The sequence below is a fragment of the Dreissena polymorpha genome, chromosome 2 (assembly GCF_020536995.1).
Source record: "Dreissena polymorpha isolate Duluth1 chromosome 2, UMN_Dpol_1.0, whole genome shotgun sequence".
Classification (NCBI taxonomy): Eukaryota; Metazoa; Mollusca; class Bivalvia; order Myida; family Dreissenidae; genus Dreissena; species Dreissena polymorpha.
Genome location: NC_068356.1, coordinates 89,430,246 through 89,444,375, shown reverse-complemented (window position 1 = coordinate 89,444,375; position 14,130 = coordinate 89,430,246). Strand labels below are relative to the sequence as shown.

General features: G+C 35.3%; 1 pseudogene; it reads left to right on the top strand.

Annotated features, from left to right (window-relative positions):
• The first annotated feature begins 3,157 nt into the window (after positions 1-3,157).
• LOC127869892 (ectonucleotide pyrophosphatase/phosphodiesterase family member 5-like) lies at positions 3,158-9,054 on the top strand (annotated as a pseudogene).
• Positions 9,055-14,130: the final 5,076 nt, after the last annotated feature.

Sequence of the window (14,130 nt, the reverse complement as noted above, 5' to 3'; positions counted from 1 at the left end):
TTTCATTACTCGTAACTCAGGCCCGTACGCAGGCCAGGGGCCCTGTGGCCTGGGCCCCCCAGCTGGCTGTCAAGTTAGGATTTTTTTTATAATTGGCCACTGCAATTTTTCTCTCATGAACGGGCCCACAATACACTTTCACAACAAAGAAGATGTGGTTGTTTTTGTCCCTGATAAACAAAGGGATTAGCGCTATTTTACTCTCCAGTGGAGATAAGCCCCTAGGTCATCTTTTCTTATCGCATTGTGCACACATTCCCGATCGGCCAATTACCCCCTGTGATCCTGAATGATGATTTCGATGATTGATTTAACAATTTTTTGATAGGCCAAGGATAGAGAGCAGCGAATGGAATCAAATGATACAGAAAGTCGTAGGTCTGAACATTGCTTACGTTTATTATTTGTGAAAAACAAATAATGTTGGAAGCAATTAGAGAGGTAATATGGATAATTGTCATTAATTTAAACTGGCAATTTTATTCGTCCAAGTCCAAGGCCCATAACTTTGCCAATAATCAATGGACCGGAACGAAAGTCATACTTCATCTGTAAGTCATGTACATGTAGGTAGACTCACACAACAAATATCAGCTCAATATCTTAAAGCGTTTTGTAAAAAAAGTGCGGGAAAAAACCCTCTGGAAAACGGTTATTACAGAAAAAAATAAGTCTAAGGCCCATAACTTTGCCAAATAGCAATGGGCCGGAACGACTTTAACACGTTTTCTGTTGGTCATGTAGGTAGACGTACTTACCAAAAACACCCAGATCAATACCTTAAATAGTTCTGTAAAAATTCTACGGAAAACCGTTATTATAAAAAAAATTACCAAGGTCCAATCTAATGTCGCAGATCTAGACGATTTTGATGATTTACCTGTGTTGATAATGGTGAAAGTCAAACTATGTAGTAGATGATAAACATTTTATTGGGAATTTACTTAGAAATTTTAGAGTGATTTGAATTAGAAAAGAAAACAGTATAATGTTTAGATGTCAGTCATACTTTTTGAAACATTTCTTAAGAACGGTTTTTTATTTCCAAAGTTTTCTTTCCTTCTTTCTCAAACATCATTCATTTCTGAAATCTAATGCTTCAAACATTGCAGAAAGATGCTGACTTACTTGTTATATTCCATAAATGTATGTTACAAAATAATTTTTTAAGCATTAAAATTCACCTTGAAAAGTGCAAAATTAAAAAAAAAAATAGGAAGGGAAACACTCTCCCGCCCCTTCCCCGGTTGCCCCCCCCCCAGTCAAAAACTCCTGCGTACGGCCCTGACTCGTTCATATTTTCAAGAAAGATAAGTAAAATAATGTCCTTTTATACAGTGTGTATAACACCTACAATTTTGTAATTATGATCAAACAGCAATGATCGAGCATTTGATATAAAGTCTGTGTAAACCTTTAAAGTTACGCTCATTCCATATGTGCGACACGCTTTATTTGTCGGACAAAATGGCGGCCAGATAAGCGCTGCTAAGGGCTGTTTGAAAAATCGATATCTGATTGGCTAATCGGAAAATGTGATTGACAGGTGGCGAATGGTTAATTAAACCACAAGGTGACCGCCGTTAATTTAAACCACCGTTTATACAATTGGCTGCGGGTAGTTTAGACGCATTTAATAAAATCCCCTTGCAAAACCATCCAAAATTATCTGGCCAGGCGGATTGGAAAGTGAGCGTTCGTTCTGGATGTATAATTGTTCATAGCTAGCAGGTACATGAAGGGTCATTTTTGCAAAACATGGTGTGTTCTGGACATGGTTTAAACGTTGAGGAGTTCGTTTTAGTTGTTTATTTATGTATTTTCATGTATAGTTTTTATTTTGTACTTGTCTGTTTGTTTGAACTTGAGTTTTTTTTAACACGTGCTTAGTTTTAGTTTTTTTAAACAAAACGTATCACAATGGTTTCTGTGTCATCAACTAGCTGTACTTTAAATAAAACATTGTTTTAAGTTTAAGATTCGTCATGTCTTTTGACCGGTTCAAAACTACGTAATTGGCAATGACAATACAGTGATATACGCTTCAGCATTTTTGGTTTTTCATTATAAATGTAGGCATATCCCCAAAATATGTACATTTCATTGCGTTATCCCTATTGATGTCCACTTCGGCGGCTTTGTATTATTGTTATAAATGTATATATATCGACATATAAAAAAAATACCAATGAATATATGGTCAAATATACCATATGCATGAATAGTTTAATAAGTTAATATCGTCACAATGAACTTAAAAAAGCGTTTAGTTTTTGTTCTTTTGTGATTAATTTATATCTTAAATAATTCCGTGTGCCTAAAATCGGCTTTACTTTAGAGTGAATGTAAAAAAACAACAAATTGAGTTGATTTTATTGACTGAATCTTTATTTCTTTATTTGGAAATAAAATCCTGCAAGACCGCGTTTAAATATCATGGCAGCAAAATTGGAAATTTCTCTTTTCATACAATACCAACACAAATGCCGGTCACTGGTTCCCATTGACAATGTTTCATACGCTCATTTGGACGCAGCCGAATCCAAATGAAGCGATTTTGGGCTGCATAATTTGCCCGAAACTAATGTTTTAAATAAAAGTAGGATTGCTAACATGCACAGTTTTTTTATACAAACATGTAACAAACCCAAAATTGAGTTCACAGATGCGTGTCTTTATATACACAGCTATATAACCACATGATATCAATTCAAATGCAAGTATCCTATAAATTTGAAGAACTAAAGCATTCGTTTAAATAACAGTTGAAACTCCCAACGTAGTCCTGAATTTGTTCTTATATTCGGCAGATTTGCTATGCAGAATAAAAACACGTGTCATGGGTTTACACATTTGATTTAAGTACATGCACTTACCACGAGGTGTCCTGACGTTACCAGATTTCCGTTCTTAACGTTACAATTAAGTTACGATTCTTAAGTATACGGTGTCTACATCATTACGGAACGATAGTTAGCTGGACGCTTTGCATGAATGCACCATGGAGTTAATTAACTTGTAATTAACATATTTTTTGACTGTTATTACTGTTGCATAAAGACATCACGTACTAAAATAGGTCTATGCAACGCAACGCACTCAAAATTTTAAATCTAATAACCATGCTTCGAATTTTTCGGTTAAAAGCCACGTTGCAATGGAGTTGATCTCGTGGTTGTTGGTTGTAATGGAACTCGCCGCCTGTGTCGATAGCAACAAGGTGCTGTTGGTTTCCATGGACGGGTTTCGCTGGGACTATATTCGACAGACCGCGACGCCACATTTCGACGCGTTGGCCGAGAGAGGAACGAGAGCAGACTTCATCAACAACACCTTCATCACTAAGACATTTCCATAGCGACAGGTATTCGTTTTATTAGCGTTTGCAAGACGATTTGTAGGGGGATCGTGCTTTAACTAAAGTAATATTGAAATAGTTTGGACCGTGTTTAAACTGCGGACATATTGTACAACGATTCACTATCAAGCAAGGAACCATTTTACAAGCCATGTAATAAACTTGCCAATAGGAGGAAAAAAAACAAATGATCGTTACTTGATATTGGCCTTTATTCACCTTTTTTTTAACCAGGTCCTAAATTTTAATAAAATCAAATACAACGGCAGGATACATGCCTTTTTAATATAATTTTTTTTAATGGAAAAATATCATGATATATTTTCCATACAGGTCTGTACGAAGAAAGCCACGGCATTATTAATAATGCCATGTACGACTCTATCACGGGGAAACGCTTCAACACGCTTAGTAAGGAGTCCTTCTGGTGGGACGGCGGGGAACCACTATGGGTAACAGTGGAAAAGGCGGGGCTCAAAAGCGCCACCTATTATTGGCCCGGAAGCGAGGCTGAGATAAGGGGACACAGACCGACCGTGTACAGGTTATATTATACTAAATAAGCGATATACTAAATAATCGAGTAATGTAGGCTGCCTACTCTCTTAATAAATCAACATATTTTACTAGAAGGCATGTCGTACACGTTAACAGTTGCCTGGTTTTATCTTTTGGAGATATTGCCATGGTTGGCGTAGGTATACACTACTAAATAACTGAAATAGGACAACGATAGAATATAAATTTAAAAAAATGCACTGAAACGGGTTACATTTCACTAGATAACGACCGAAAAAGAAGATGCAAAAACAGTATATTTTGATTTGTTGTGTCGAGTTCCTTTTTTTTCAAAAAACATGATTGAGCGTTTGTATTGCGTAAAGCAATTACTCGTAGAATAACCTTAAGAAAATATATGGTTTTGTGGTCTGTATTCACAAAATGTTGCATTTATTTTAGCTTAAAGTCGTCGCTAACTACCATTGATTGATATAAGGGAAATATTGTGTATATTGTGACGTAAAGAAGTTATAACAAGAGTGTTGAGTTCAACGCGCGCGTGGACACCGTGGTAGACTGGTTGTCGGACCCGGCAAAAAACATTTGCTTTGCGATGCTGTATTTCCACGAACCAGACAACACCGGTCACGTGTACGGTCCGAATTCGGAGGAGGTTCTAGGTAAGATCACCCTGCTCGCAATTCCCATAGGTTCCAATAATAAAACTGCGTATTTTCAAAGCATTGTTTTTGCCTTTCCTATATATCAAATGCTGCACGCATGGCATCATTATAACCCTATTACCACTGGTAATTGGGGCTATATAGGAGTCACTCTGCCTGTCGGTCTGTCCCGAAAATTTCATTCGATCTTCACCAAACTTGGTCAGAAGTTGTATCTAGATGATGCCTACGTCAAGTTTGAATATGGGTCATGCCGGGTCAAAAATCAAAAACTAGGCCACGGGGTCAATTAGTACGTTTTAAAGTGAACGTTTGTCCGGACCATAACTATGTCATTCATCGTTAAATTTTAAAATGACTTGGTACATTTGTTGACCATCATGGGACGGTGTGTCGTGCGAAAGAAGTACGTTGATATCTCCAAGATCATTGTCAAACTTGGAGTTCAAAGGTCAAATGCTTGTTAGAGACATAACTGTCATTTATTGTCAGACTTTAAAATCATTTGGCACATTTGTTCACCATCATTGGACGGTGTGTCATGCGAAAGAATAACGTCGATAACTGCAATGTCAAGGTCACACTTCAAATGTAAAAAATGGCCATAAATGAGCTTGTCCGGGCAACAACTATGTCGTTCCTTGTGAGATTTTAAAATCATTTGGCACATTTGTTAACCATCATTACACGATGTGTTATGCGAAAGAATTACGTCGATATCTGCAACGTCAAGGTCACGCTTTGAGTTCAAAGGTCAAGAATGGCCATACATGACCTTGTCTGGGCCATAACTATGCCATTCATTGTGCGATTTTAAAATAACTCTGTAAATTGGTTCACAATCACTGGACGGTGTGTCATGCGAAATAATTATGTCGATATCTCCAAGGTCAAGGTTCCCACTTTAAGTTCAAAGGTCAAAAATGGCCATAAATGAGCTTGTCCGGGCCATAACTATTTCGTTCATTGTGAGATTTTTAAATTATTTGGCACATTTATTCACCATCATTGCACGGTGTGTCGCTCAAAGGTCAAAATGGCCATACATGATAATTGCATATTAATTCTTAAAAATCGCCATAAACTGGCTTCTCTTGTTTTGTGAAGACAGCATGCAAATAATTTGGTGTCAATGCAGCATGTGGGGGTATACGTCACGTCTGTGTCAAAGCTCTAGTTTTAAAGATGGATCTGTCCTCTTCTAATCATTGCAATACAAAAGATTCCGTCTCGCAACTTCTTAGAAAGAAAAAAATCAGACATCCTCGGAAAACAGGGTTTCGGCAGTTTGATTTCGATCAAAAGCACAGTAACAGAAAATGAACTTATTAGAAATAGGCATTACTTTCGACAACTGAGGAATACACAATGATTAAGTTGAATGCTACCTTTTTAATTGTAGCTAAAGTTCGAGCGATGGACGAAGTTCTGGGTTACATAGTATCGAGTTTTGACAGCGCTCGCCTCTAGGATATCGTGAATCAGATCGTCACTAGCGATCATGGAATGACGCAAATAGACAGTACGAAGCTGATAGATCTTCTCGATTATGTGAGCAATGATGGATTGATTCAGGTACGTATGCCCATAGGTAATTTGTAATGCAAACCCTGTTTTTGTTGCACACATGTAAAGAATAGGATCTAATTTCTCGATTTTAGTGTAATTCATAATGACATTTGAAGGAAAACCTGGTATACCGGCAAATAACAAAAATGGATGAAACCACGTTGTAATTTAATATACAAATTCTTAAAATAATTATTTACCTTATGGAAAAAGTGATGCAAACAGACTGATATGAAACCAAAATTGCTTCAATGTTCATACGCGAAGAGTGATCGTGTGTAAATATATTTTAACAAAAGCATTGCCCTTTACAGGTACCACCGTCGATGGGTCCCACAGCAAATATCATGGTAGCGGCAGGAAAAGTGGACGAGGTGTTTCGAAACCTTTCCAGGGCGGAACACATGGACGTGTATCGCCGCCACAACGTCCCTGAACGCTTCCACTACAGCAACAATCCTAGGATTCTAGATATAGTGGCGATCGCTCATGAAAACTGGACCATTGTTAGGGTAATGGCTTCAATGTTGAATAAGTATTGATTACGAGATACATGTATTTTCATTTCACATAATGGTGTGTCAAACGTTGAACATTTCAATCTGTGCATATTTAAATGGTCTATTTGTATATATATGTTCTAAAAGTCCATGTTTGTATGGTATATATACCCTTTTAAAATATTTCCCATTATGCAAATTATATAACATATATATGACAATTTAACAACAAATATGTGGAATAAATGCACCCAAATATGAACATTTAGAAAGCACAAATATTTTGAAAATTATACAACACAGATATCAGAATGTCACTATATGTTTATGAAAATATTGCAAAAATATATGATGTCATATCATATATATATGTATAACTATATAGAAATATGGAAACATTGAATGTTCCAACGTTTGACACAACATATCTGATGAGGTATTTTGCAAGCTTTTGTATTGAGACCAAACCAACACGTTTAATGTTTTAAACAGGGGTTTAAAAATGTTTTAAATGTCTGCCATTATTACGAATGTAGCATTATGGAATGCCAAATTTGATTATATAAAAATAAATGCACTACGAGGTGTGCATCGTGTTGCCCTCAGATTACCTGCTATAATATTGCCTGTAGTACATGCACTTGTAACTGAAATTGTCTTTTAACCGTTCGAGCAATCATACAATCATTTCGAATATTTTCAATTTAAAGCGCATAAACCATCAAAATCAACGAATTTTTTTGTACAATATTTCGAAAAAATAAAGTTAACACATACAAACATCAATGTTCCTTATAGCAATTATAGACATTTCGTTGATTTAGAGTATTTGTTGCTTTAAACATCCTACTAAATTACAAATTATGCATGCTGTCATTTGATATCAGTTATGTCCACGGTTCAGTTCGTTCCTCAAGTTTATAACACATTGCGATGGAAAATACTGTTGTAATACGTATCCCTTTTATAATCAGAACGCGTCAACATTTAATGATCGGTCGAAAGGTGCTCACGGTTACGACAACACTCTGATGTCCATGAAACCAATCTTCTACGCCAGGGGTCTCAACATCGCAGCCAATAATGTAACAACCCAGTGCATAGTTCATTATTTAAGTGTTAATCAAAATTTACATTGAAACTAGTTACCTGAATTTCCTTGTCAACAGCATAATTGTTTTCATTGTTCATTCATTCATGTTGCTTTTCCTAGCCTGGTCATATAATTAATAGTGCTGACCAATTTTATATGTTACAGACCAGCCACTAATATCACATGCTTAGGCTAGAATTAGTTTTCCTTCATACTCACGATTTTTACTCCATTGTTATTGTCAAAATGTTCCTACTTCCGGTTTGAAGATGGACATTTGTCTCTTTAAGTTAATGTCATTATTTAAGAATTCATATAAAATAAGTAGCAGCTATCAAATTTTAGTCCTATTGTGCACATTTCTGCCAATTTTTGACAGTTAGAATTGTTTAAATCCATTGCTTTTTGATTTAAAACTCTCACACTTGTTTCTTAGAAATATACGGCAGCCATCTTGATTTTTACCGTGCCCGTTGCTAAGCAACTTCTGTCAAGCCGACTTTTAAAGTCCTTAAACATCATTTTGTGTTTAATAATTTGTTAAAGTGCTGAAATGAATCTAATTCATGGCAGAAAACGTTCCTTTGAGGTATTATTATGTTGTTATATGTTTTTGCATATTTTAAAGTTGTTTTTACATTACAAATAGTCCATACTTATGAACATTCTATTTGAGCACCTGTTAAGAAGGCACATAGAATACTGTGTCAGGCACAATTTTTGTTGTTGCAGACACACTGTGTCATGTGTATGGCACACTGCGTCATGTGCATGACACAGGGCACAGTGTGTTACTGGAAAAGTATAAATACCTAAGATTTTCTGTGCCAAAAATTCCATTCCATTGATAGTACAACTCCATCCTGAATTTTTGTTAATAACTCTGGTGCCAAGTTTAATATTTTAACATATTGTAAGTAAATATGCTCAGTATTACTTTACAGTAAATAATAAAGAATATATTTCATCATATGTGTAACTCTTTTAAGTTCCTTGCTGGACAATATATTAAATCAAATAACTTAAGTCTGGGTTGACTTATTTTTATGGACAAAAATAACCATTATATTGAAAGCGAGCTACTAATTATACCTGATATAAGACATGCGCATACCTAATATAAGACTTGCACCCGAACCAGGGCACAACAATACAGTCGTAGAGCCTTTCAACTCGGTCGACATCTACCCGATGGTGTGCAACATATTGGGGATCCAACCGGCCTCCAATAATGGATCATTTGAGAACATTCGAGGTTTCCTAAAGTTGAGTGCAACCAATGGGGCTTCACAATTGTGTTTGAATTACGCGTTCTTAGTAATGCCTTTATTTTTGCTCTACTTCACATGAGCGATTTTTAGCTAATCCATTAGTCTAATGTTGGCATGGTTGTTATGAATTGGTTTAGCAAATGTATTGATTATTATTATTATTATTATTATTATTATTATTATTATTATTATTATTATTATTATTATTATTATTATTATTATGTTGTTGTTGTTGTTGTTGTTGTTGTTGTTGTTGTTGTTTTTGTATTAAAACCAATATATATAGATTGTCAATGATGTAAACGCCAGAAATTGAACATATTCCAAAAGGCCTACAAGAAGTGGCGTAACTTGTGGCTTGTTTTGATGTCAATGCCTGTATCAAGTAATTAGCAATCGTTATGATTATGTAACGTCTACTTTATTTAACCATTTCCCACTTAGAAGCAAAGTAAACATGGCTATGTGCAAACAAAGTAACTCGCAGTTTGTTAAGGTTTTATGCTGTTTGCTGCACATCAGTATCTAACTAAGAGCCAACGCCTGCGTACGGGCCTGACGATATTTTATCCTTTAGCCGTCCTGAAAATTTAACTTTTTCTGTGTTGTTTACTGTATGACGACATATATCTTGATGACCTGCAAGTAAAGTAATTTTGACATGTCGATATAACTGAAGGAGGGATTGCTTGTTGTATTATTTTCTGAGTCCCGATGACTACGGAAACGTATATGGTACACCCCAATAATGTGGTCATGCCGGAATGATTTATACCGACTTACTGTGAAATAACATGGTATGTCGACATAGTTTTGTAGCTTTTCCCACCTTAATTTTACTCGTCAAAACGACATTAAGTTAAAGTCTCGACGTAAATGTTTCCGGCTTTTCCCGAAAAAATATTTGGTCGACATGATTTAAGTCGACAAATCTACATAATTTTTGAAGTCATGTGAAAATGAATTGCCATCATAGTTTTAGTCGATACGATGAGTTAATTTTTAAGCCATGACACCTTTTTCGATGACAGCTTTCATATAATATGAAGACGAGTCGATATGATTTAAGTTGACAAATATGGAAACGTATATGGTACACCCTGATACTGTGATGATGTCAACATTCTATGACGGCATGATATGAAAAAGGTGTCATGTCGTCAAATATAACTCATCGTGTCGACTATAACTACGATGGCAAGTCGTTTTCAAAAGAGCATGACGCCTAAAACTATGTTGATTTGTCGACATAAGATAAGTTGTCAAGACTTGAACAGCCCGCATGTTGACATATGAGCCTAAATCTCTGACGATATTTTAACCTTTAACCGTCTTGCAAATTTAACTATTTCTGTGTTGTTTACTGTATGACGGCATATATCTTGATGACTTGCAAGAAACATAATGTTGACATTGCGATATAACTGAAGGAGTCGATATAATTTATGTGGACAAAGGTCGTTGTTTAAAAATTATGGAAGCGTATATGGTGCCCAAATAATATGGTCATGCCGGATTAGTTTATATCGGCTTACTGTGAAATAAATTTTTTAGTTCAGTTGTTATTGTGCTATATTGTTTTGTTTTTTTGCTCATCGCAAATGTTCTATTGAGCGTACTTCAGTACTTTCAATACGATTCATCCATACACTAGTGCTGTATGGCTTTTACATAGATAGTGACACTTTTGTTCAGTTCTTTCAGATAAACCAAATTGAGGGACACTTTTTTAAGTTTAAACATGATATGTCTGTTGTTAATCTTGATTTTGTTATCCCCCGTAATAGGCGGAGGGATATTGTTTTGGTGTTGTCCATCCGTCCGTCCTTCGGGCACTTTTGTGTCCGAAGCCATACCTTGGAAGTGCTGTGGCGGATTTTATTGAAACTTGGTATGAGTATATATATATGGATAAGAGGATGATACACGCCAAATGGCATTGTACACCTTCTGTTAATAATGGAGTTATGGCCCTTTATATCTTGAAAAAAAATGCTTTTAAATATAAGCTTAGAGCTTTATCTCCATTAACACATGAGTCAGAGCCATGAAACTTGCCATAGTTGATCTCTTTTCATCTGGGGGTGTTAACATTCAACACGGATAATCATAGGGTCAAAGATCAAGGTCACACATTGAGGGCAAAGGTCACAAATTTGAATCATTATTAGGTTATTCCTTTAATATGCATCAAAGGATTTTGTAATAACTGCATTTTATTGTCTGCAAACCAATCAAATGAGTTATAAAAAATAATTGAGAAAAGGCACAACCCTTCACTTATATCTTTTCTTTTAGTTCTACACCCATCCATAAACACAATTTATTTGGCAGGGATATCAATTCAAGGAATTTGCTTGTCATCTTAATGTTTGTTCGTTTATGATATATTATTCTTCAAATGATGGAGGTCAAATGTTTTTTTTATGCCCCGAAGGAGGGCATATAGTGATCGGACTGTCCGTCATACTTTTTTTTGAAAAATGCTCATTACTTCTATGTCACTTCAGATGTAACCTTCATATTTGGTATGCATGTGTATATGAACAAGGCATTTCCATACGCACACAAATTTTGACCCCTTTGACCTTGACCATTAACTTAGGGTCCGCGTTTGGGTTTTAAAATCTGCGTTAGTGTTTCAAAAAATGCTCATAACTTCTATGTCGCTTCAGATGTAACCTTCATGTTTGGTTCCGCATGCGTATATGAACAAGACCTTACCATACGCACACAATGTTTGACCCCTTTGACCTTGACCTTGAACTTAGGGTCCGCGTTTAGGTTTCAAAATCAGCTTTAAGGTTTCGAAAAATGCTCATAACTTCTATCAAAGCATTTTTCAGGGGCATATGTCATTCCATGGAGACAGCTCTTATTTATTCAATTTTAACCATTTCTATAATTCTCAAAACATTTGAATGAAAGTAAGAACACTGTTGTTCATGCCAATGTAATCATTCTGATTCGATGAGTTATTTCCCGTAATGTTTGTATGTTTATGATATATTTTTCTCCTAATGATGGACGTTCAAATGTTGTTGTTGTTTTTTTTTCAACTTTAACCATTTCTATAATTCTGAAAACATTTGAATGAATCTACAAAACAATGTTATTCATGTCAATGTTAATCATTCTGATTCGATGAGTTATTGCCCGTTGATGCCATAAGCACTATGAGGTATAACCTTTTAGTTTTCTGCACTCAGCAGCCACTTATTGAATTTATATTAAAAATATAGAAGTACCAAGATGCGCATATGGTCACATACACACATACATACATGCATGTATGCATACAAGCATACATACATGCATGCATGCAGCGCTCCGTCCTTCAACAGCTATTGGTCCTTTCAATGCCTATGTCAACAAATAGGCTGCCCAGTGGTTAGCTCACATAAGCACTTAAGTGCTCATGGTGATATTTGATTGACCTGTGTCCGTCGTGAACCTTTGCATCATGAACACTAGAGACCGCATTTCTTGTCCGATCTTCATGAAACTTTGTCAGGACATTTGCCCAAATCATACCTCAACTGAGTTCTAAACAAGTCATGTGGGGTCGAAAACTAGGTCAAAAAAATAAAGACTTTGTGAATACTCTAGAAGTCACATTGACTTTGCAAAAATGTTTGTGTAAAGGATATGTCACTTCTTGAGTTCGAAAATGGTTTTGGTCGGTTGAAAAAACATGGCCGCCAGGGGGCGGGACAGTTTTCCGGACATGGCTATAAAGTGTAGGTTCCAGCTGGTGTCAATGGATTTATGAACACAACAAGAAAATAAGGACTTCCAAAGCCCAAGAAGAAAGTGGTTTATATGGTGAAAACATGTTATTATTTACTTTTTTGAAAGATTTCATTAGAACTGGTTCATGTATCACTGAAGTATATGTTATTTTAATTGTGCACATTGTTCCAAACTTCATAATAGAATGTTAATATATGTAATTACATTACCCCACCCACTTCTGTCCTTTTCATATGTCCTTAACTTTGTTTTCATTTGTCTTACTTTTTCTGAATAAGTACTGAAGAACGGGTTGTAACTCATTAGCTGTTATGTTGTTTTATAACTCATCTTTTTAAATTTGATATTTAGAATAAAAGATTTATTATTTAAATTATCAGCTTCTATGCGAAGATTTGAAGCTCAACTTTTGTTAAATCTGAATAAAGTTTTTATTGAATCGGAGTTTAATGCTCACCATTATAGTATCTGATTGATACTTCACTGTTGCTATTGAAGTGTTATCTTGAACGCGCTTTTCGGTCTTTTAAATGTAAAATGTTTAGTTGTCTCTAGTTGAAAATGTGCATGTTTTTTTGTGAGGAACTAATTTGCATAAAGCCGAATTAAATACCAAAACTAACCTACTTACATCGATGAAGCGAAAAAAGAGCGTTTCAATTCTTATACATGTAATTGCAATATCATTCTGCATGTGCATATTTTTTCAATGGTTTGGCTAAAAGACAATATAATTTGGGATTTATTCGTGCATGAATTTAGTAAGCGCCTCATTTTCCAAGACGCAGTTTCGACTGTGTACATGTCGCAAATGGCAAAATTAATCCAAGTAGTCCCACGCTTGATTTCCTCGTGCGCTTCGTGGAGGCAACTCGCTTCATTGAATAATAAAGCCCAGTCAAATGATATACTATAGCCAATCAGAATAATGTACACCAGTGAAACATAGGGCACTTGTAATAATGTAATCAACTGCAAGAAAAATAAAATGCCATTAAAGTCAAGCGTTACTTTTATATTCGCCGTTCATTTTTGTCGTTTGACAATGATGACTGCACACGTATAATTGGCGATTAAATGCATAATTCGCTTTCAATAACACATTTATAATCCGGTTGAATATATATATATATATATATATATATATATATATATATATATATATATATATATATATATATATATATATATATATATATATATATATATATATATATATGTAGGGTCAGACCATAGACCGATCTAGTCAAAGGGTACGTGTATCACAACTCATACAAAAACTATACCGGCTCGTAAACAAATTTTTCAAATTTTTGAAAATAGTTTAATAAATAATGTGCGATGTGGACATAATATGGAAATAAAAGCAAAATACAACCTTACTAGCTTTAAAGACTATTCA